General features: G+C 48.3%; 1 protein-coding gene across 1 annotated transcript in view; it reads left to right on the top strand.

Moving 5' to 3' along the window:
• The first annotated feature begins 7,080 nt into the window (after positions 1–7,080).
• Positions 7,081–22,598, top strand: part of LOC149343907 (uncharacterized) — a 28,625-nt gene continuing 13,107 nt past the window's right edge. The window contains exon 1 of the mRNA XM_089542521.1: positions 7,081–7,118. The gene's annotated coding sequence lies outside the window, so the exon portion shown is untranslated. The remainder of the gene's footprint in view (positions 7,119–22,598) is intronic.

The raw sequence follows: 22,598 nt of genomic DNA, 5'->3' as shown, positions 1-22,598 counted from the left end.
CTACAGTAATCTAGAAAAACCTAGATGCAGCCTTTCATGGCTGCGAACAATCGAGATTAGTCTGGTCGCTTCTCGCGCCACGAACAAAAGTGATAATGACCCTTTTGAGCCTGAACGAACACACACTGCAATGATACGTGGCATTACCCCCCTTCCAAAGAAGCATCGTCTCGATGCTTTAAAATGAAAATAAACACGGACAATGAAAACTTCCAGTCCTTTAGCGTTCATAATATGGCTTCAGGCGCACGACATGTACGACTTCCGGGCGTGTGCGGCGTCGCTGAGATGCAGTCGTGCCGTCGGGGATGACTTCGTAGTCGAGGTCACCGATGCGACGGAGAACCTTGTACGGGCCAAAGTAGCGTCGCAGCAACTTTTCACTCAATCCACGGCGGCGAACTGGCGTCCATATCCAAACACGATCACCTGGCTTGTAATGCGTGTCTCGTCGGCGCAGATTGTAGCGTCGGGCGTCGGTGTGCTGCTGGTCTTGAATGCGAAGCCGCGCAAGTCTTCGGGCTTCCTCGGCGCGATGAAGGTAGGCGGCGACGTCGAGGTTGTCTTCGGCGGAAACGTGCGGGAGCATTGCGTCGAGTGTTTTCGTGGGCTTCCTGCCGTATACCAGCTGGAATGGGGTAAACCTGGTTGTCTCCTGGACGGCGGTATTGTACGCGAAGATCACGTAGGGCAGAATGGAGTCCCACGTCTTGTGTTCGGCGTCGATGTACATGGAGAGCATGTCTGCGATGGTCTTGTTCAGACGCTCTGTGAGTCCGTTGGTTTGTGGATGATAGGCAGTTGTCCTCCGATGGCTTGTCTGGCTGTAGTTTAAAATGGCTTGCGTCAGCTCCGCTGTAAACGCCGTCCCTCTGTCTGTGATGAGCACTTCGGGGGCGCCGTGTCGCAGGAGAATTTGCTCGACAAAAAATTTTGCGACTTCTGTTGCGGTACCATTAGGCAACGCTTTTGCTTCGGCGTATCGGGTCATGTAGTCGGTGGCCACGATGATCCACTTGTTACCTGATGATGAAGTCGGAAAGGGGCCGAGGAGGTCCATTCCTATTTGCTGAAAGGGCTTAGTTGCAGGTGGTATGGGGTTCAGGAGTCCGGCTGGTCTAGTCGGAGGCGTTTTGCGTCGCTGGCACTCACGGCACGTTTTCACGTAATGGGAAACGTCGGTAGCTAGCCGCGGCCAATAGTACTTCTCCTGGATGCGGTGCAACGTGCGAGCAATCCCGAGATGCCCTGCAGTCGGCTCATCATGACATGCCTGCATAATTTCTTGCCTAAGATTCTTGGGCACGACAAGAAGATGTACTGTCCTGTTGGGCGCGAAGTTCTTCTTCAGGAGGTCATTATTGTGAAGGACGAAGGACGACAGCTGGCGCTTGAAGCCCCGGGGAGGCGATGCGGTCTTGCCTTTCAAGTAATCAACTAGGCTTTGCAGTTCAGGATCCGAGCGCTGCTGCTCCGCGAAACTGCTGGCGCTTACCGGTCCTAAGAAAGCGTCGTCGTCTTCTTCGCTTGCTGCGTCGACGGGGGCTCGCGACAAGCAGTCTGCGTCGGAATGCTTGCGGCCAGATTTGTAGACTACAGTTATGTCGAATTCTTGAAGGCGCAGGCTCCAACGGGCAAGGTGGCCTGAGGGATCTTTCAAATTGGCTAGCCAGCACAGAGCATGGTGATCGCTCACAACCTTGAATGGTCGTCCGTACAGGTAGGGGCGAATTTTCGACGTGGCCCAAATAATGGCGAGACATTCTTTCTCGGTCGTCGAATAGTTGGCTTCGGCTTTCGACAGTGAACGGCTAGCGTACGCAATAACTTTTTCCTCTCCACCATTTTTCTGAACGAACACCGCTCCTAAGCCCACACTGCTTGCATCGGTATGGATTTCGGTTTCGGCGTTTTCATCAAAGTGCCCGAGCACAGGAGGGGACTGTAATCGGCGCTTTAGCTCTTTTAAAGCATCCTCTTGCGGCGTTTCCCATTTAAAAGGCACGTCCGCCTTGGTATGTTGGGTCAAAGGCTCAGCGATGCGCGAAAAGTTCTTGACGAATCGCCGGTAATAAGCGCACAATCCAAGAAATCTGCGTATAGCTTTCTTGTCATTAGGCTGTGGAAACTGTGCGATCGCAGCCGTCTTCTGAGGGTCTGGGCGCACTCTATCCTTGCTTACGACGTGACCAAGGAACAGCAGCTCCTCGTAGGCGAAGTGGCACTTCTCTGGTTTCAGTGTTAGGCCCGAAGACTTGATTGTTTCCAGCACTGTCCGAAGCCTTCTGAGGTGGTCTTCAATGTTTGTGGAGAAGACAACAACGTCATCTAAGTAGACTAGACAAATTTGCCACTTCAAGCCTGCGAGCACTGTATCCATTACTCGCTGGAACGTCGCTGGGGCAGAGCAGAGGCCGAATGGCATCACCTTGAACTCGAAGAGTCCGTCTGGCGTGATGAACGCAGTCTTCTTGCGATCTCTTTCGTCGACTTCAATTTGCCAGTAGCCGCTCTTCAGGTCCATCGATGAGAAGTACTTAGCGTTCCATAGGCGATCCAGTGTGTCGTCGATGCGGGGGAGTGGGTAGACATCCTTCTTCGTAATGCTGTTCAGGCGGCGGTAATCTACGCAGAAGCGACGGGTGCCGTCTTTCTTTTTCACTAGGACAACTGGTGCTGCCCAGGGGCTCCTTGATGGCTGGATGACGTCGTCACGTAGCATTTCCTCAACTTGCTTGCGGATAGCTTGGCGTTCTATCGGCGATACGCGGTAGGGGCTCTGTCGCAGTGGCCGGGCGCGTTCGTCTGTGACAATGCGGTGCTTGGCAAGCCGGGTTCGTCGCACATTCGATGCTGATGAGAAACAATCGCTGTACCTTTGAAGAAGACTGCGTATTTGGTCTTGTCTGCTCCGGGGTAATGCCGGGTTGATGTCGAACGTGGGTTGACGGCCTTGGTCTGATGGTTCTGCGGGTTGGTCGGGTAGGGCAAATACGTCTCTGATGTCTGCCAGCTCGTCGAGGAAAGCGATCGTCGTGCCTTTGTTTAGATGCCGGTATTCTTCGGCGAAGTTGGTTAGCAACACCTGGCCTTGGCCATTTCGGATTTGGGCGACTCCCCTTGCGACGGCCAGTCCTCGATCCAGGAGTAGCTGGGTGTTCCCCTCGATGACGCCTTCGGCAGTTTCGACGTCTCCAGTACCTATGCAGGCGAGGACACTCGATTGGGGCGGCACGCTCAATGCTTCGTCGAGGACGTTTAAGGCAACGTGATGAGGTGCGTTCGTCGCAGCAGGTATGGCATTCTCCGTGGAAAGCTTGATCGACTTAGATCGAAGGTCGATGATCGCCCGATGTTCATTCAGGAAGTCCATTCCCAAAATCACGTCTCGCGAGCATTGCTGTAGGACCAGGAAGGTTGTAGCATAGGTTCTCCCATTTACAGTAACTCTCGCGGTGCAGCGTCCTGACGGCGTAATCAGGTTACCACCTGAGGTGCGGATCAACGGGCCGTCCCAAATTGTTGTCACTTTCCTGAGTCGAACAGCGAATGGCCCGCTCATGACTGAGTAGTCAGCTCCCGTGTCGACCAAGGCAGTAACCGCGTGACCGTCGACCGTAACTTCAAGGTCACTTGTTCGCGTTTTCGTGCTACACGTGGTCTTCGGTGTACGATCTCGGCTTCGTCGGGTAGTGAGGCTACGGTGGGCGTACTCCGACGTTACTTCTATGGGCAGCGGTAAAGGTGTCAAGTCTGGTCGCGTCGTCGTCGTCGTCGGTGTTGTCATCGAAGTTGTCGTCGAAGTTGTCGTCGAAGGTGTCGTCGAAGGTGTCGTCGGAGGTGTCGTCGGAGGTGTCGTCGGAGTTATCGTCGGTGGAGGATCTTTGTCCTTGCGCTTAGAAGCAACCTCACCTCCAGAGGCTGCTTTATTCAGTTTAACCTTCGGGGGCTGGGGGAGCGTCCACGCACAGCGTAGCCTCGGCTCGGAGATACGAAGCGCGGAGACGAAGGCGACGGGGAACGTGATAGGTGGCTGGGTGGTGAGCATTCTTCCCGACGCAAAAATTCCTCAATTTCGGCTGGTCGCTGGCCGGCTCGGGGTCGTGGAGCGTCGTAAGAGAACCCTCGGATGCCCAGTCTTCTGTATGGGCAGTGCCGGAGGACGTGACCGGCTTCGCCACAGTGGAAGCATAGTGGGCGGCGCTGGTCGGGGGTTCTCCACTCGTCGCATTTCCTCAGCTGTGCGCGTCGCTCGTAGGACGGGCGGGTTGGGGCGAGTGGGCGGCGGTCCAACGCAGCTGGCTGAGGGCGGCTTGGGTCCCGTCGTCGAGGGGCAGGACGGCGCACAGCTGCGGCGTAAGTCATGGCTGGGGGCTACAGAGGCTGCGTGGGTGTCGGCGTCACACCCAAGGCCTGTTGAACCTCGTCCCGGATGACGTCAGTGAGCGATGAAATTTGCGGCTGCGTTCCCGTTGGCAGCATTCGTCGGAGCTCCTCTCGCACAACTTGACGTATAACATCCCGCAGGTCATTGCTGTTAGCGGTGTCCAGGCAGCTTGCTGAGAAAATGCGCTGCTGGCGGTCATACTAGCGGGCTCGGGCATCCAGAGTTTTTTCCATCGTGGATGCCTCTTCTACAAATTCCGCGACAGTTTTCGGTGGGCTGCGGACGAGGCCGGCAAAGAGTTGCTCTTTAACTCCTCGCATGAGCAACCTTACTTTTTCATCTTCCTTCATGTTTGCGTCGGCACGCCGGAAGAGACGCTTCATTTCCTCAGTGTACACAGCAACGGTCTCGTTTGGGTGTTGTATGCGAGACTGTAGCAGCTGCTGGGCTCTCTCCTTTCGCACAACGTTCGTGAAGGTCTTTAGAAGCTGCTCCTTGAAGGTTTCCCAGTTCGTGAGGTTAGCTTCCTCATTCTCAAACCAGACTTTTGCTGATCCCTCCAAGGCGAAGAAGACGTACCTAAGCTTCGTAGCATCATGCCAGTTGTTGAAGGCAGCCACACGGTCGAACTGTTCCAGTCTTTCTTCGGGCTCGGCGCCAGGCGAAGCGTCGAAGGTTGGTGGCACCCGGGGCTGGTGAAGAATGATTGGAGCCGTCGGCTGGGGCAAGCTCATGGTGGACGTTCCTGCTGGCTTTCGTTTCCGGGTAGGGTCAGGCAAAATCCCGAACTCAGGTGCGTCTCCTAGCAGACGTCGGCTTGCGCGGTGGACTGGACTCAGGTCCTGCGGTGAATGACTCGAAGGGCTGGCGTCGCTACTTGCTGGGGGTGTCCGGTACATGGAAGGCTATCCAGCACCTCCACCAGATGTCACGTTGTAGTGACGGCAGTCCAGCGGTCAGGAAGACACCAACCAGTCTTGGAAACGAAGCTCTTTATTTGGGCTGACTTGCGCCCTCAAAAGAACTGAATCACTAGGCGGCGGCGTAAGCGACAAACGTGCTCGTCGGTCGTCGATCTACGAATGTCCGCCGCTCGCGGCATCGCTCAATTTAAAGGCGGCAAGGAAAATTCCAGATAACAGGACAAGATCATCTACAGTAATCTAGAAAAACCTAGATGCAGCCTTTCATGGCTGCGAACAATCGAGATTAGTCTGGTCGCTTCTCGCGCCACGAACAAAAGTGATAACGACCCTTTTGAGCGTGAACGAACACACACTGCAATGATACGTGGCAATATCCCCGGTTCTCCCAAAACAACCTCTTTTAATCCCAAGGTCCCCGCCGTCAACGGGGACAACCACCAATTATAAGATTCACAAACGCTCGATTAATGGAAGCTTGGGGAAAGGACTAATCAACAAATTGAAAATATTGGAAAGATGTCGTCTGTGTCCACTACCACAGAAGTAACCTCACTTTTCACAATGTTACCAAAATATCCTCAATTTCCTTGAAACGGCTTATTTACGGAGTCGCAATAAAACAAGAATAATGAACAACTTGTTTAAAATCCCGCCCAGCTATTAAGCTGTCATCACTCCAAAACCCCAGGGGACGTTAGCATGCACAATCAGCGGGCAAACACAGTCTGTCCCCCAAAGAGCGCGTCCCGTGTCTCCACTGCCTCTGCGCCTCATTTCAGAATGGCGTTCAGCAACGAGCGGTCAATGTCATTCAGCGAAGCTATCTAAGGATCCGACTTGTTGACGATGAGCCTTCAAGGAGAGCAGAAAGTTGGGCTAGTTGGTTGATATGCATACTGAAAACATTTCGCAGAAAAACAGGGAGAAAGCAAGACAAGACAAGGACGAGCGACTGCAGTCGTCCTTGTCTTGTCTTGTCTTGCTTTGTCCCCGTTTTTTTGCGCAATTGTTTGAGGCGCCATCAAGGAACGCCGCGAACGACAATATCCGCATGGTGCAGCGGCGCCGTGGAGTCAGGAAAAAAGTGTCCAATGCGGATGCCTGGCTCATTCTCGCGTCATGTAGCGCTTACTTTGCGGACATTAACATGGGATGCCCTCTCCAGGTTTCGTGGAATACTGCGCTCCTCGAAGGAGTCTCCATGCTCCCTCAAGCGCGCTGACCAGCTTTCTCCTCACTAACGGGTGGGACTCCTGTTTTTTGTGAGAATTTCGCAGCTCAGCCACGTAGTCAGAACACACAAACCCACAGAAGTACACACATATGGCGCTTCGTCCGTAAGTGAGGTGCCTCGACTGACACCACATGATGGGGATATATTAATGCTGTTAATGCGCATGCCCGTGTCAATGCACTCATGTAATCCGATTCCTACGAGCTATGCAACATGTGCGCTATCAGCCTATGCGCTATCAGCTATGTGCGCTTCTCTGTCAGTTGTACCTCCTCCAACATTAGCGCGACGGAATGGGCAGAGACACACTTGAGTTCACCGCCTCTCCCCTCCCTCTCCCCACCTTGGACCCACGTCTATATATCACAGTGCCACGGAAGAAAGTGATGCGGATTTATTCATGTGCGTTGTTTATGCAACTATCACAGGTTATAAAGTACTTTGTCGCGGAGAGCGAAGAGGACTTTAAACTCTCGATATGCTTTTTCTCTTTTCGTTTCCACAGGCTGCCGAAAAATTTTGCATTGGGATTAGATTATGCTACGCACATCATGATGCGGAAAAGAAAAAGGTAACAAATTTTTTTTCCGGTTGGTCCGAAACCTTTTATCACTAAATATAGCTCCTACTGCGGCATGTGAAATTCAAGAAAAGAGTTGACCAAAATACTGCATTCCACTGTGTTGTAGAATTAGTAGCCAAACAAAAGCATTGCAGAAAACGTAGGGGCATTTAAGGAGCCTACCCATTGAATCAAAGAAATGGGAAGAAAAGTTGCAATATTTGAGTATTTCGGCTGATATCCTAAGCAAATTCGAAGTGCTTGTTAAATCTATTAATGGTTCTTAATGTCGAAATCACCGTAAAAAAGAAAAGTGAAACCTCCGCTGGTAAGAACTGAACACGTAAGCTCTCAATTTCGAGTGCAGCGCATTACGAAGCGGCAAATGATCGCATAAGTAAGCAAAGTTTGGAGATAGTAAACTGGATGCCTACAACTCGCGTTTTATTTCTGTCTTTTTTTGCTAACTTCTCGTAGTTAAAATATTGTATAGATGATTACCATCATTGTCGCTGTATTCGCGTTTAGACAAAATCAAAATATATAGAGAATCTTTCTTGTCCTAGCTTTATTAAAAATTTCTTTATTCATATCGCCTCACAGCCTCCAAAAACGGAGTATTGCGTGAGGGAGGGATAACATAGATAAGGGTATTGACAGGATCATGAGCAACACTTTTATACAAATCTTTTGGCTGTTAGTACCGGCCCCTGAAAAGTAGGAACATCATTATACAATCTTTAATTACACGTTAGTAACTTGAAAAAAATTGCTGTTATTTCGGCCGTAAAATGGGATGGGTAACGAATATTCACGATGTGATGCGGAAGACCATTCCCGCTGTATAGCCTGCGGCAGGGCAGATGAAATAAATGCCCCGATTCTGCCAGAAACGCGTTGGAAGCTTAAAACGGCTGCGAAACACTGCTTGGGGGGATACCGGCTATACTTTAGGTGGATTCTTTATGCCACACAGATGCTGACTTAAAAAGAATTAGAAGAATCGATGCAAAGGAACGGGAGTAATTCAATGAAGAAATTTCAAAATACAAAGAAACAAAACGCTGCCCTAAACTCGATTTTGGCGGCGCTTCCCACTCCTATTTCGCTCTCCCCATGACAGCACCTGGCGCAACCAATCAAAACAGCCAGCCAGAGCACGTCGCGGAAGTTTGTACTGCATGGTTGCCTGGTCTCTGTAACTCGTTCTTGCTGAGACTGGCAGCGTCGTTTCCATGCCAGAGCCTCTGGTGCTGTATTTTTATTTTACTTGTTATGCAGGGCTTTTATATAAGACAAACAAGTTGTCTTTGCTGATCTAATATAAAACGCAGACAGGTGACAAAATGTGTCTCTATTTATTCACACAATTTCTAATATATTTACTGTTTGTCCAATCATCAGCTCGCGCCAGGTGATCTTATATTCGCTGCTAAAACCCGCCACTGTGTGGGGACACCATCAAAGCCATGAATTTGTTTTGGGAGGACATTAAAATATTAAAAAACGGAATATACGCGGTATTACCGACGCTAATAGCACCATTATAACTCCCTGTATGCGATCAACAGGCAAAACAGTCCACTAAGATTGTGTTTTTGGGCCCCTTTAAGGGTTTGTCTGAACGGCGTGAGGTGCGGTTTGGTTATACAAGAGGTAGCGTTGAACTGTAGGCACTGTAGGCTATTCTGTGAAGTAGACAGATTAGGGCGACTAATCTCCGTGATTGCAGTGTAGACAGAGATATCGATGGTTTGATGTTAGTTATGCTCGAGTGACGGCTGTAGTTTCTGGAAATGAAACGCGCAGCACGATTCTGAACCTAGGCAAGAAAATAAGTAAGCCTGATGAGGTGACCAGATTGGAGATGCGTAATGGAGTTTTCGAAGAAAAAATGTTTGGCAGGCAAGCCTATAGGTAGTAGCAGGAGTTCCATGAAGATTACATTTTAGATACCCTAATGTGCGTGATGCTTTAGCTGTTACTTTCTGTGCGTGTGTGGACCAGCAGAGGTTACTCGAGAAATGCACGCTGAGTTATTTGTATGAACACGCGTGTTACACTGAAGTATTGCTCAATTAGTAACTGAAAGAAGATTTATACCTGTGCTACACGGGTACTTTCGAATGACATCTGAGTCGAATGGCATTCGAGACTTGGAATGGCATTCGAACTCGACGGACTCCCGCGGTGCTACACGGCACTTTCCAAACGCATTCGAAATTCTCGGCTCGTTTTCAGTGTACAACGACGACGACGGTCACACTAGTCCGACAACGGCACTATCACGGTGAACAGCATCATGTGATTATAGTGAACTATCCAGTTCACTTTAATATTGTAGTGGGACAAGTTTTTTGGCTAAACGACACCGACGAATCCGATCGGCGGACGGTCAGCCTTCATATGCCCTCGGGAGTTCGGCGGCTGAGCGAAAACACGCTGATGAGGGGACAGTGCGAATACATGCGCGCTTATACATTATCAGTATTGGAAATAAGCGAAACGAACGGCTATATTTCACATGTGCACACTTGGACACTCGATAGCGATAACCACTTGCCAAATTAATTTCAGTCGACGACGACTCCGTTCCCTTCAGCGACGACTAGGCCTAGCGAATCCGCAGGGTTGGATCGGTGATTGCGGTGGTTGTGAAGAATGAATTCACAAGTTTTAGCGAATGCAAATGGTCAACGAGTGTAGTTTTGACAACAGGGACATGAAATCAACTATTGCTTACATCGCAGGACGCGCATACGATGAACGGGAAGCGGCGGTGTGACACGAGCTGCCGAGCAGTGCGGCCAGCAGCAGTCGTCGCCGTCGCTAGCTTGTAACTAACAAGTTAGGCCATTTCAGTTAACGCGAACGGTCACCAAACATACTTCTGGATAAAGTAGCTTAAAATAAAGTACTGGGCATGTTGGAGGAAGCCGGGAAAATTAGCGAGAAGCGCCGATCATCCGATGTCAACAATCCGGCTGTCAAGTGTTTCTCAGGCGAGCGATCGTGTCGGCGCTTCCCACAGATTGTCGCACTGCGTAAACAAGCACGCGTACAACCGGTACAGAAGAGAAGAGATTATTTAATAGAACTAAAGCGAATATTTCGTTTTGTGTCTTGCAAACGAGCACAAGCTGTTCATACGAAGCGATGTAAACCAATGTAAACAGCAGTATGACTGCAGTCGTCCTCATCGGCGCACTCCTGGGGAAATTTCATGCTCACGCGGTAAATGTTCATTGGTGTACTATTATCTGCAAGCACTCACCTAGACGGAACACGAACTATTTGCTAAACAAACAGCAGAAAAAAGCGAGTAGCGGGTATCGAAATGAACAGCCACAGAGCCGAAAGCAGTCGCGCGGCGGTGGGCGGGGCGAAGAGACGGCGGCGGCGACGGCTATTGGTTGGTTCGGGCTGTGTTCGCGTTTCGAAGGCATTCCAAAATCTGGAATGTCTCCGCGGAGCTCCTTCGACTGGAAAGTCATTCCAACCGAATGCCGTTCAAAAACGTCGTGTAGCAGCGCACGTTTGGCATTCGAGTCGAATGACGTTCGGTTGGAAGGCATTCGAAACGCCCGTGTAGCAGGGGTATTAGTCTTTTTGCGGCTGAATATGAGTAGCTTGCACTATTCGGTGCCAAGTGACATTTGCAATGATGTGCACTATGTAGTTACGCGATCGAGGTCTCTTTCAAGTTCAAGGTGACCAGCAGATGAGCGTACTTTGCGGTAAATGATGCAGTCATCAGCGGTCAAGCGAATAGTGGAACTAATGATTGATGGAAGGTCGCCTATGTAAATGAAGAAGAGCAATGGATGCAGGACACTTTCTTGAGGTACGCCAGAGAGGACGTCGTTAAATGAAGATTGGTGACCGTTAACAACTGTAAATGGCTGGCGAGATGACAAGAAATTTCTTATTCACGAAGTCCTTAATGAGTGTAGGCTAAGGCAGCTATTAAACGTGAATTCGCGATGCGCTAAAATTCTATGGAGAAGTCTAAAAAAGGCCGTCTGTTTAAGTTCTCCTCCATATTATGTAGCAGTTCGTTAGTAAATTTCAATAATTGAGTATCACATTAGAAGCCTTTCGTGTACCCATACTAGTTAGTAAAAAAGTAGTTGTTACTGTCGAGATGCTGCGCAACACCTGATACGATGATGTGTTCGATGATCTTCCATCGATAAGATGTCCGTGATATGGGGTGGTAATTAAGTGCGCTTGTTCTGTCACCTCATTGGAAGATGGGATCATTTTGCAAATTTTTCAGTCCTCTGGAATTTTTCTGGATGACAGTGACCGAGGAAAGATATGGAACAGAATAGTGCTTCAATCTATAAAAGTTTCTTTTTTTAATTTTTGTATTATTATTATCTACCGCAACGGAAGTTGGTATCTTGAGACTGTTAATGCTGCAGTAGCGGCTGCACTTATTTCTAAGGGGCTCATACATCGCTAATCTACTAAATACTGGAATGGTCTTCGTGCCTGAATACCGAAGTCAAATAGTTATTGAATATAAGCGGGCATTCATCTTAATTAATTGGAACACCAGTGTCATTGAACACGGAAATCAGATCCGGAGTGTCAGTGGGCGCTATGTTTTTCAAAATTTGTGCAGGGGGGGTGTCATAAGCGGTTGAAGGTCGTGAGACTAATATTTAAACTTTGCTTCAAGATTGGCACTAAAGTACTCTTTATCGGCAGTTTCATGTTTTTGCCGTGTTACAGGTGTGCCAAGGCGTTTGGCAGCTTTGAAAAAAACGTTTTTTCTTATTTTTTAGTGCTCGCAAGATCCGGTTAAACCAGGGTTTAGACACGTTCATGCGAAAGGAGTGTAATAGTATGTGGGACTGCACTAATTGCAGTAAGCGGTGTTTAAACAGAATCCAGGTGTCATTGACCCAACGGTGATGAAATGTTGGTAGGCATGTATCACAAAAACTTTGCAAGCCAAGATTAAATGCATTGCAGTCAGCGCGGTTATAATTGAAAATACGTTTATGTGTGAAGGCACGTGTGCACGAGGACATGGAAATCGTGAAAGTGTGCAGCGCATGGTTACTAAATCCCTCAGAACAGGAAATAGCGCTAATAGTGTATGGAGCTGACGGGAAGACGAGGTCGAGAGTGCTGTTTCATCGGGTAGGCTGATCAACTAGTTGTACAGGAGAATTAGTCCGTCGCGCCTTCGAGAGCTTAGGGTAGGCTAATGAATCTTTGGGAAGTTGAAGTCGCCTAGTAGACAAATACTTCCTTTTGGAAATTTAGTTTTTATGCTACCAAGGTTGTCATGTAAATCGAAGACAAATAATTGGGGACTCTCTAGTGGCCGGTAACAGACTCCAAGAAGGTTTCTAGAAGACGGTGATGTGACACATACCCACAAAATTTCTAAGTTTGAATATCAACTGGAAAAGGCATAATTTGTTTTGTTTTTTTTACGGCAACCAACACGCCACGTCCTCTTTTGTCGCTCCTATCTTTACAAAAGATAGTGAGGTTATGCAGATCAGGCAGGACTTTGTCATCAATAATGTCTTCATGCAATCACGTTTTTATTAGTACTAAAATGTCCGAATCACAGTTGTCTAGATAAGACCTAAGCTCGACGCGTTTAGGAAGGATGCTGCGGATATTAGTGAAGCATAAAGAGAGCTGGGAATGTTCAAAGGTATTCCGATAAGGCATCATTTTTTTCTTTTCTAGTGACATGTGATTTCGGGTTGCGCCTTTCCTATTACGGCGTTACGGCGTCGTTCGCGTCGTCATACACGTATATGCTTTCATTCATCCTCAGCTTATCGAAATTCTAAGGAAACTTTTTTCGTTTGGCGATTTCTATCAGCTTCTTTCGAGCCAGTTGTGTCTGAAATGAAATCTCTTCGCACACCGCAAAATCGGTTCCTTTAATCTTGGGACAGTTCACAATGACCTGCTGCTTACGTTTAAAGAACGCGAATTTGGCTATCACTGGCCTTACTTTTTCCGTGTTGTATTTTCTAGTGCGGTGTGTCCGTTCTATTTGCGATGGATTAATAGTAATCTCCAATTTATCCTTGCATAACTCAATTAACTTTGTTTCCGCACTTGATCGCGTCTCATATATATCGTCTTCAATGCAGCGACACAGCAAGTTATTGCATCGAAAGCGGTTTTCTGCATCATAAAACGCGATTGAATTGTTCTAAGACGATCCGAGATTGCGCTGGAAGCAGCACCAGGAGAATCAGCTAAAGAGTGATCATTCCTTAAGTTTGCAACGTCTACTTCAACCGAGTGAAACCTAGCAGGCAAATGCTTCAGTTCAACATCTAGTGCCGCTTTCCACTGCCTCAGCTTCCTCAGATCACTTCGAATTCCATCTTGGTCTGATTCAAACCTTTGCACAGTTTCCAGCACAGTACCGACTACTTTGTCAGAATTAGGCCCGGGGTTAGTTTCCATGTGCCCGGAAAGAATTAGGAGTAGGCTACTTAAACAATGTCGCACACGGTTTCCACATGAATCTAGGGCAAATAACCACTCTCTGGGGTACGACAGGAAAAGAGGCAGCGATTTTTGCTTTTTTAGACAAGTGCAAATATCAAAGTTACACACCCGGAACAGTAGGAACGGTGAGCGCACTATTTCCAATGCGGCGTCGTGCCCCAGAGGGCCGTCATCGGTTACCATCTTATATTCCGTGCGGCCGGTGCCGAAGGCCCTATCGCAGGTGGTGAGTAAGCGCATTTGCCAGCCTAAGAATTGATTATCGTCCGTATCGGCCAGAAATTATGGCTGTTGCGCCCAATCCACGGGTTGGTCCACATTTTCCAGTTGGCAGGTGAAGTCCGCATCTGATGCCAACGAAGGTAGCGATGAGCCAAGGAGCAGGAAAGCCTAGAATAGTAAGAACGGTGAATGCTTCATTGACAATGCGGCGTCGTGCCCCCACGCATGTCTCAAAAGATTTAACTTTATAAAATAATTTCGTTTACGTAAAGAAGCATTTCCAGAAATTTTAATCGGGATACGGATCCACAATCCTAGGATCACCAGGCAGGCACTCCACCAACTAAGCGACTATAGTACATTGGGGCACGCCTTGCTTTGTATATTGTTGCCATCGTGCTGACGACAAAGCCTCGTCCAAATTGCGCAATTTTACATTTTTGCTAAGTACTGTATTCGAAAATATAGAGTTACACAACGCTGAACTGTAATAGGCAGAGCAAACGGCCAGCCTCCGCGGGAAAGCCACGAGAGTGGCCTCAATATAGTTTTCATTTACAGTACGAAACCCGACGGCACTATGTCTCGCCTCCCACACAGCCGCGAACATGGAGCAGGAGTATACATTGAAACTGATCATGGGACCAGCTTAAGGGCGCAATTATCGCGATGTTCCTGCTGCCTAATGCAAGCGGGGCGTGCCATTATAGAGGACTGCCCAGCAAGGATATACTCCCGTAGACGTTCCTGTTATACGAGCGCCAGAGGCACACAAGTAATTACAGCTGCATGTCTCACCTGCGGTAGCCACGCTAATGCTCATACGTAGTTGAAACCTGGCTTCACCATTATAGGCAAAATATAGTACATGACCGGTGTGCTCAAAGCTTTGATATTTTTCCGTGACCAAATGGAGTCGGCGCACGCCCTTCTGAACATACTAGAGGGCAGCAAGAGCGCCTCATCTCGAAACCTTTTCTCCTCTGTGCCTATACGACCCTTAGCATCCTGGTCGCAGACCTAGACACTGACATGTCCAATCTGCAGGAACTTTCGCCGTGCTTCCAGCTGCGCGCAAATGTCAACGCAGCCAACTTCAAAGCCGGCCACCACACACACACGCACGTGCACACTCGCGACTCAGCATGGATATTGTATGCTGAGGCATATTGTGTCTGACGCGAGCAAAATCATCCCTTGAAAGTCCGCAGCTAGCCTAGCGCGAGCGCACCGCCTCCCGGCACTTCTCGCTCTTCGTCGTCGTCTACATGGTACCAATGCGGTGGTTCTGACCCGAGCAAAATCGTATCTTGCATAATACTTGTTGGGGGGCTAGTTGGTGCATGTTTCCAGAAAACGGTTCTAGCGCAGAAACAGAGAAAACACAGAAAGCTTAACGGGACACGCGCCGGTCCCGACTAGCGCTCTGTGTGTTGTCTGTTTCGGCGCTGCAACCGTATCTTGAATAACCTCAGCTGCCCTAGCGCGAGTGCTCTGTCGCGTCGCACTGCTCGCTCTTCCTCGTCTTTTACGTGGCACTAATGTGGTGGTACTCCCCCGAGCAAAAACGTACCTTGCATGTCCACAGCTGGCCTAGCTGGAGCGCTCCGTCTTCGACTTGGCGCTAATGCAGTACGAGGTCTGTTAGAAAAGTATCCGACTTTATTTTTTTTCCGAACCTCTGATAGATATGAAACAAGCGCGCTTGCACCAGCCGACTTTGAACCTTCGTGCGCATGCACGAATTTTCTCCGGCCTGCCGATAGCGTCAGTCGCTGGGACGCAGCGTTTGAGTGAGGCAGTGCGCAGTGCTCTCGTCGGTTTTTTATTCCAGGGAAAAAGGCGGAGCGATAGGAGCAGCGCTACTGCATTAAATTTGGCCATAAACTGGACGACAGCCAAGTGGAAACCTTTCGGAATATTCAGTACGGCTTTCGGTGATGATGCTATGAGCAGCACACAAATTAAAAAGTGGTACAATTGGTTTGAAGATGGCCGCACATCGGTGGAGAGCGAGCCACGCTCCGGTCGGCCATCAACATGCCGAAATGACCAGGTCGTTGCCGAAGTGAACGCTGTGGTGATGCGGGACCGTCGTGTGACCATCCGAAGATTTGCGGAAGAGGTGGACATGAGCAATTTTTCTGCACATTCCATTATCACCGAAGATTTGGCCACGGAGAGAGTTGCGGCGAACTTCGTGCTGCAGCTGCTCACGGTGGAGCAAAACCAGATTCGTTTTGTAGTCTCACAGGACATGCTAAATTCCACAAACAGTGACCCTGACTTCATCAACACCATAATCACTGGTGACGAGTCTTGGGTGTACGGGTACGACCTGGAAACCAAATTCCAGTCGTCACAGTGGAAGCATTCCATGTCACCAAGACCAAGGAAGGCCCGCCAAGTGCGCAGCAATGTCTAAGTGATGCTGACAGCTTTCTTTGACTCCCTCTGTGTGGCACACCACGAGTATGCACCCTACAGGGTCAAACAATGACCAAAGAGTGCTACAGGAACGCCCTCCGTCGCCTACGTGGTGTTGTGCGGCGAAAGAGACCGGAGTTGAGGTCAACAGGAAATTGGCGCATCCATCACGACAATGCTCCTGCACATTCCTCGCACTTGATTCAGACTTTTTTGCGAAAAACCAGACTCCTGTAGTTCAAGAGACTCCTTACTCTCCTGACATGTCCCCCTGCGACTTCTGGCTGTTTGCCAAAATCAAGAGGACATTGAAAGGAGCGCGATTTCAGACAAGAGAGGAAATTATGGCTGCAATGACAGCTGAGCTAAACTCCATTCGGAAAGAGGTCTTTTCAGAATACTTCTAACAATGGCAGCACCGCTGGGAGAAGCGTGTGGAGTCCCAAGGAGACCACTTTGAACGTGATTAGGTTTCCAACGCTCCAGTTATGCCAGTTTTTTTTCTTCGGCCAAAGGTCGGATACTTTTCTAACAGACCTCGTATTTCAAACCAGAGTGAAATCTACCCTTGCATGAACGCAGCTGGTCTGGTGGGAGCGCTCCGTTCCATGTCACTGCCCGCTCAGCGCCTCTTCTACCTTCTACGTGGCACCAATCCGGCGGTTTGGACCCTAGAGAAATCGTCCTTTCCATGTCCGCAGCTCGAATAGCGGGAACGCTCCGACCCGCCGCACTGCGCGCGCAACATCACCTCCTACTTGATGCTAATGCAATGTTTCTGACTAGCATGAAATCGCCCCCTTGCTTGTCCAAAGCTGGCCTAGCGGGAGCACTCCCTTCGAAGGCACTGCCCGCCCATCGTCATGTTCTACACGGTACTAATGCGGCGCTTCGGACCCAAATGAAATCGTCCCTCGGATGAACACAGTTGGCCTGGCGCGAGCGCTCTGTCCCACGGCACTGCCCGCTCATCGTCGCATTCTACCTTGCACTAATCAGACTGTTCAGACCCGAGTGAAATCATCCCTCGCATGTCCAGAGCTGGCCTAGCGGGAGAGCTCCGCGGCACTGCCCGTTCATCGTCGTCTTCTACGTGGCACTAATACGTTGCTTTTGAGCCAAGCAATATCGTCCCTTGCATGCCCGCAGCTGGCCTAGTGCGAGCGTTCTCTCCCGCGGCACTGCTCGCTCCTCGTCGTCTGTTACGTGGCAACAACGCGGTGCTTCTGGCCCAAACAAAATTGTCCCCTGCATGACCGCTGCTGGCCTAGCGCGAGCGCTTCATTCCGCCGCACTGCTCGGTCTTCGTCCTTTACATGACACTAATGCGGTGTTTCTGAGATTAGCGAAATTTTTTCTTATATGTCGGCAGCGGGCCTAGCACGAGCACTCTGCCCCGCAGTACTTCTCGCTCTTCGTTGTCTTCTACGCGGCACTACTGTGGTGGTTCTGTCCCGAACAAAAACGCTGTTGCATCTCCGGAGCTGGCCTAGCGGGAGCGCTCCGTCTCGCCGCAATGCTGCTCAAACTAAGGCCAAGTTGTCGGCCTCTCCGTGGCAGTAATGCGGTGCTTCTGACCCAAGCAAAATCGTCCCTAGCATGTCCCCAGCTGGCCAAGCGCGAGCGCTCTGTCCCGCAGAACTTCTCGCTCTTAGTCGTCTTCAACGTCGCACTAATGTGGTAGTTCTGACCCGAGCAAAATCGTCCCTTGTATGTCCGCAGCACTGCCCGCTCATCGTCGTCTTCTACTTGGCACTAATCCGGTTGTTGTGACCCGAGTGAGTTTAATCGTCTGTTGCATGTCAGCAGCTGTTGTTGTTGGTGTTCACCTTCTAGAATGGCGCATACCCACACAGGGGGATTGGCCAAGAAGAGGGGTGCATAGAGGGTTTTTGTGATGTTTTGTGTTTCTGTTTTGTTTTCTTGGGAAAATAAATAAATTAATTAAGTAATAAATAGAAATAACAGAATGCTGGAGAAGAAAAAAGTCAACAGAAGGCAGAAAGACCATGAAGAAACGGGAAATGCATAACGCACGCAGGAGATGGACTCTGCAAGATCTGTAGCAGAGGGAGTTAAAAAATAAATAAAGAAATAAAAATAACAAGAATAGTAACAGAAAAAAATTGTAATGATGAGAAAAAAATATTAGCAAGGTAACCGACTAGATTCCAGTAAAAAATTTGAATGGCGGTAAAAAGCAGACCTGTGGCTGTAACCAAAAATGGTGGCACCGAATGACAATACGATCGGGCTGCTCAAACTAAGGACAAGCTGATGCAGTGGTTGCTCTAAAAACAGTCGTCTCTTTATGGTGCAGCGTCGACAAAACAACAAAAAATGGTCTACTGATTCTTGTTCACCACAGAATGCGGAGACGGGAGAAAGCGCCAAACCAGACCTGTGCAGACCAGCGCAGCCTAGTTAGAGAGACTTCAAGCTGTTGTGAATGGCATGATTTCCTGCTCTACGAATACTGAAGATGCATGAAATCATCAAATTAAAAGTGATCCAGATATAATGCCTAACCAAATACTTCTCCGAAACCTCGCTGCTGTGATGTACGCTGTAGCCGGGAGGATAGGTAGCACGGGGCAGTTGAGGGACGCTTTTGCCAGCCTATCAGCCACTTCATTGACTGTCACACTGCTATGACCTGGTACCCATTTCATATGTAAAAGGCTCAACTGTGGAAGAAGTAATAATAAGGTGTTTATAATTGTAGAATCCGTAGCTGAAGCAAGCGACGAGCACAAAGAAAAGGAGTCTGTAATGACTGCCACTGCGGAGAAAGAAGGGTCTAGTTTGCGAAGAGCAAGCACCACCGCCAGAAACTCCGCTTGGAAAATTGGGGTGAAATCCGGAAGACGCACAGAAAAAGACCAATCTAGAAGCGGGCAATATATTCCCACCCCTGCCTTTCCTTTACATTGGGAGGCGTCAGTAGCAATCATGATGGTAACAGGTAGGTTTAGTAAATGGTCTTCTAATAACCCATTTAAAATGCTTGATGGTAAATGCTTTGCATTCTTTGGGAAAATGTTATTATAGACAATTTTCACCGAACGCCCACTGTTTTGTGTCGGAAGTATGTCAGACAGGAGTACATTTAACGGGTGAAGTAAATTTTGTACCAGTACTACCTGCGGGGTGGATTCCAAAAAAGGAGGTCGGCTGGCAACAAAACACAGACGAGGAACGGTGGAAACTTTAGTCATATATCGAGAGGTACGTCTGAACAGTGAGAAACTTAAATCTAGATAGTAAAGATGGAATTGATGCTTCAAGGTAAAGCACGTTGTTAGCTACAAATTCAGGGAGGCCAAGGCACAACCGAAGAGTTTCCCGCTCTAAAATAATGAGCGGGCGAATTTTGTAAGCAGCTGAACCAGAAAACAGCACTGATCCAAGTTCTAACATTGGTCGGACGTGCATAACATCAATCATTAAAAGTGCATCTCTCCGCATTCCAGACCGGGGATTACTTAATCTACGCAACATGCCCACAGCACGAGTGTCTTTCGCTGCAACATGATCAATGTTAGAGCGCCATGTGAGCTTGTCGTCATAAATGACACCAAGTTATTTTAAAGACTGAGCTTGGGGAATAATTTGTCGCTGGTAAGTTAGAGACAGAGCAACAGTATCTTGGAGTCGAAAAACAAGGATAGCGCATTTGTTAACATTTAAGGTGAGTCGTAGGACACACAACCAACTCTCAAGCAAGTTCAGGTACGATTGCAGACGCACGTAAAGAGATTGAATGTCAGGAGCAGCCGAGAAAAATGCAATGTCGTCCACATAGACATACGTGTGAATTTGGTGATGGCTTGGAATAGAGCTCAGTAGAATCTTGAAGAGTATGGGCGAAAGGATAGCCTCCTCAGGAACGCTTCTAGTTTGTTTATACCTTCCAGAGTTGACACCATGGAGTGTATAATAAAAATACCTGTTATCTAAGAATGCCGACATCCAGGCAGTTAAGTACGCTGAAAACTGTAGAGTCTGCAGTCTTTGCAATAATATGGTGTGTTCCACACTGTCGTAAACTTTGGCTACATCTAATGTAACCAAAGCAGCATGCATTTTTGACGCCGTCCAAGGAGAATTCGACTCTCGAGGTCAACATGTGCGTTCCATATGGAACATTTTCGACGGAAACCTATTTGACAGTGACTGAGGATATTTTCACGGTCCACAAACTCTGAAACACGTAGAAGCAATACCCTTTCAATTAATTTAACCACATTGGATGTCAATCAAATAGGTCTAATATTTTCCATAGAATAGCTACCGCTATTATTTTTAGGTAAAGGAATCACTTTGGCGAGTTTCCATTCAGGAGGAATCCAAGCATGTTTAATTGAATTATTTACCGGCTGTAATAAAAAGTTAGGACACTCCTCAAAGAGGATCTTTATGATTTTTGACGTTACCCTAACAGGTCCAGGAGCAGCTGATAGTAACCTCATCACTATAGGAGAAAGTTCTGACAGGATAACCTGGGGGTCATGCTTAATCTGATCCAGTGACGCTATAAACACGGAGCGCAAAGGAAGTACAGACGAGAAACTCCTGTCTTATCCTTTGGCAATTGTTTCAACGGTTTCTATTTGTTCTTGCGGAGTCAGGACACATGAGGGCAAATTACCTGGAGCCGGTATTTTTTCCGCGAGTTTCAAAATCTGAAAAGGGCACGTAGGTTTCCCGATTTCGTTAGGAAATCGAAATTCTCAGATTCATAATCGTCTTTCGCTCGTGAAATCATGCGTTTAAAAGTGGCTGGAAAAAAACAAAATCACGCCAATTTTCGGGCACTGATTGTGGGGCAACTTCTTCCAAGCAGTCTTTCTGCGTCTCTAGTCCCGCGAACAATCTGCATTCCACCACATAGTTGAATTGGTCTCTTTTGATGTACGCACCAGGAATTCGGACTTTTTACGGCATTCCTCAGTAGCCTAGCAAATGTCATTCGAATTATGTTCGTCGTCAGAACTAATCGCTGATGCAAGAGTAGAGCGCAGAGTAAACTGAAACTGGTTATAATTAATGTATAATTAATTTAACTGTGAATACGCTGGAGTTAAGCGGTAATTAACCTCAAAAACAATAGGTATGTGATCACTAGATGTACCAGAATCAACTGTCGACCAATTCAGAACAGGAACACAAGGGCTGGAGAAAGTTAAATCTAGTACAGGTACGGTTTGAGCACGAATAAAGGTGGCCAAACACGAATTCATGCGCGTAAGGTTGTTATCTCTAACCCAATCCCAAATCTGTTTTATATCCCCACGATACATGGTGCGAATTGAAGTCGCCTGCCAACAGAACTGACATCTGGCAATTGACTAGTAGAAGATCTAGAGGCCTGGTATCCTGCACACCACATGGAAAATAAACATTCACCAATGAGAAGGGATAGCACCCTGGAATTACAAAGTCTAAAGCCATCATCTCACTGTCTAGAGAAGAGAACTGAAAAACAACTTTAGCCCTGTGACAAAATTTTGAAGAAACCAGAATGAGCAACCCCCGTCCTCTTAACTGTCGATCTTGGCGAAATGAGGAATAATTTTGTAATTGGAAATGTTTTTCAGGTGAAAGCCAAGTTTCTTGCAAAATGATTATGTCTGGAGTATGTTGTGGTAAGAGGTAAATTAAATCCGTTGAAGCTGAAATAAGTGACCGACAGCTACACTGGAGTATTCGTAACACCCCTATGGTTGCGGAATCTGGGCAGCAGCAACTGCCTGCCCCAAAATATTTTGCTTTGGCTTAGAGCCCAGCGGTTGTTTCTTTGATTTCGGATTTTGAGAAAACGGGTTAGACATGGGAGCCAGTGCGTTTGAGGACTCGCGTATCTGAATCCATAATCTCTGCATCATGAGTGATAGGGACATCATTCGAAACATCGGAGCTATGAATAGGAGCATCAGGACTAACTTGTTCCTGGGGCGGAGACATTACCGATAAGGAAGGTTGAGTAAGTAACGCAGGCATTTGCGTCATGTGAGCAGTCATTACAGATTGCATGGCCTGTGTAATCTGCGTAGCGAGAGCGTTGGAGATGCACTCTGTGACAGTTGATACAATCTTTTCAACCATTTCCGTCATTGAGGCTTCCCCAGCAGTCACTATGACCTGCGAAATAGATGCACGAGGGAGACACCTGAGCGGGCTGCCACACCCGCATAGCCGTGCGCTCTTTCTTTATTTCGGTTATAGCTTCACGCCGCGAACAGCGTTTGTGGTCAATTAACTCAGTAATTTGGGATTCATGCGCCCGAGAAGGGCAATCCAAGGAATTTGCTGCATGAGTACCCCCGCAAATGCAAC

This window comes from Amblyomma mixtum, chromosome 5 (genome assembly GCF_055824585.1).
Source record: "Amblyomma mixtum isolate Tamu chromosome 5, ASM5582458v1, whole genome shotgun sequence".
In the NCBI taxonomy this organism is placed as follows: Eukaryota; Metazoa; Arthropoda; class Arachnida; order Ixodida; family Ixodidae; genus Amblyomma; species Amblyomma mixtum.
Note: the sequence above shows the minus strand (reverse complement) of the source record. Positions and strands in the feature narration are given on the sequence as shown.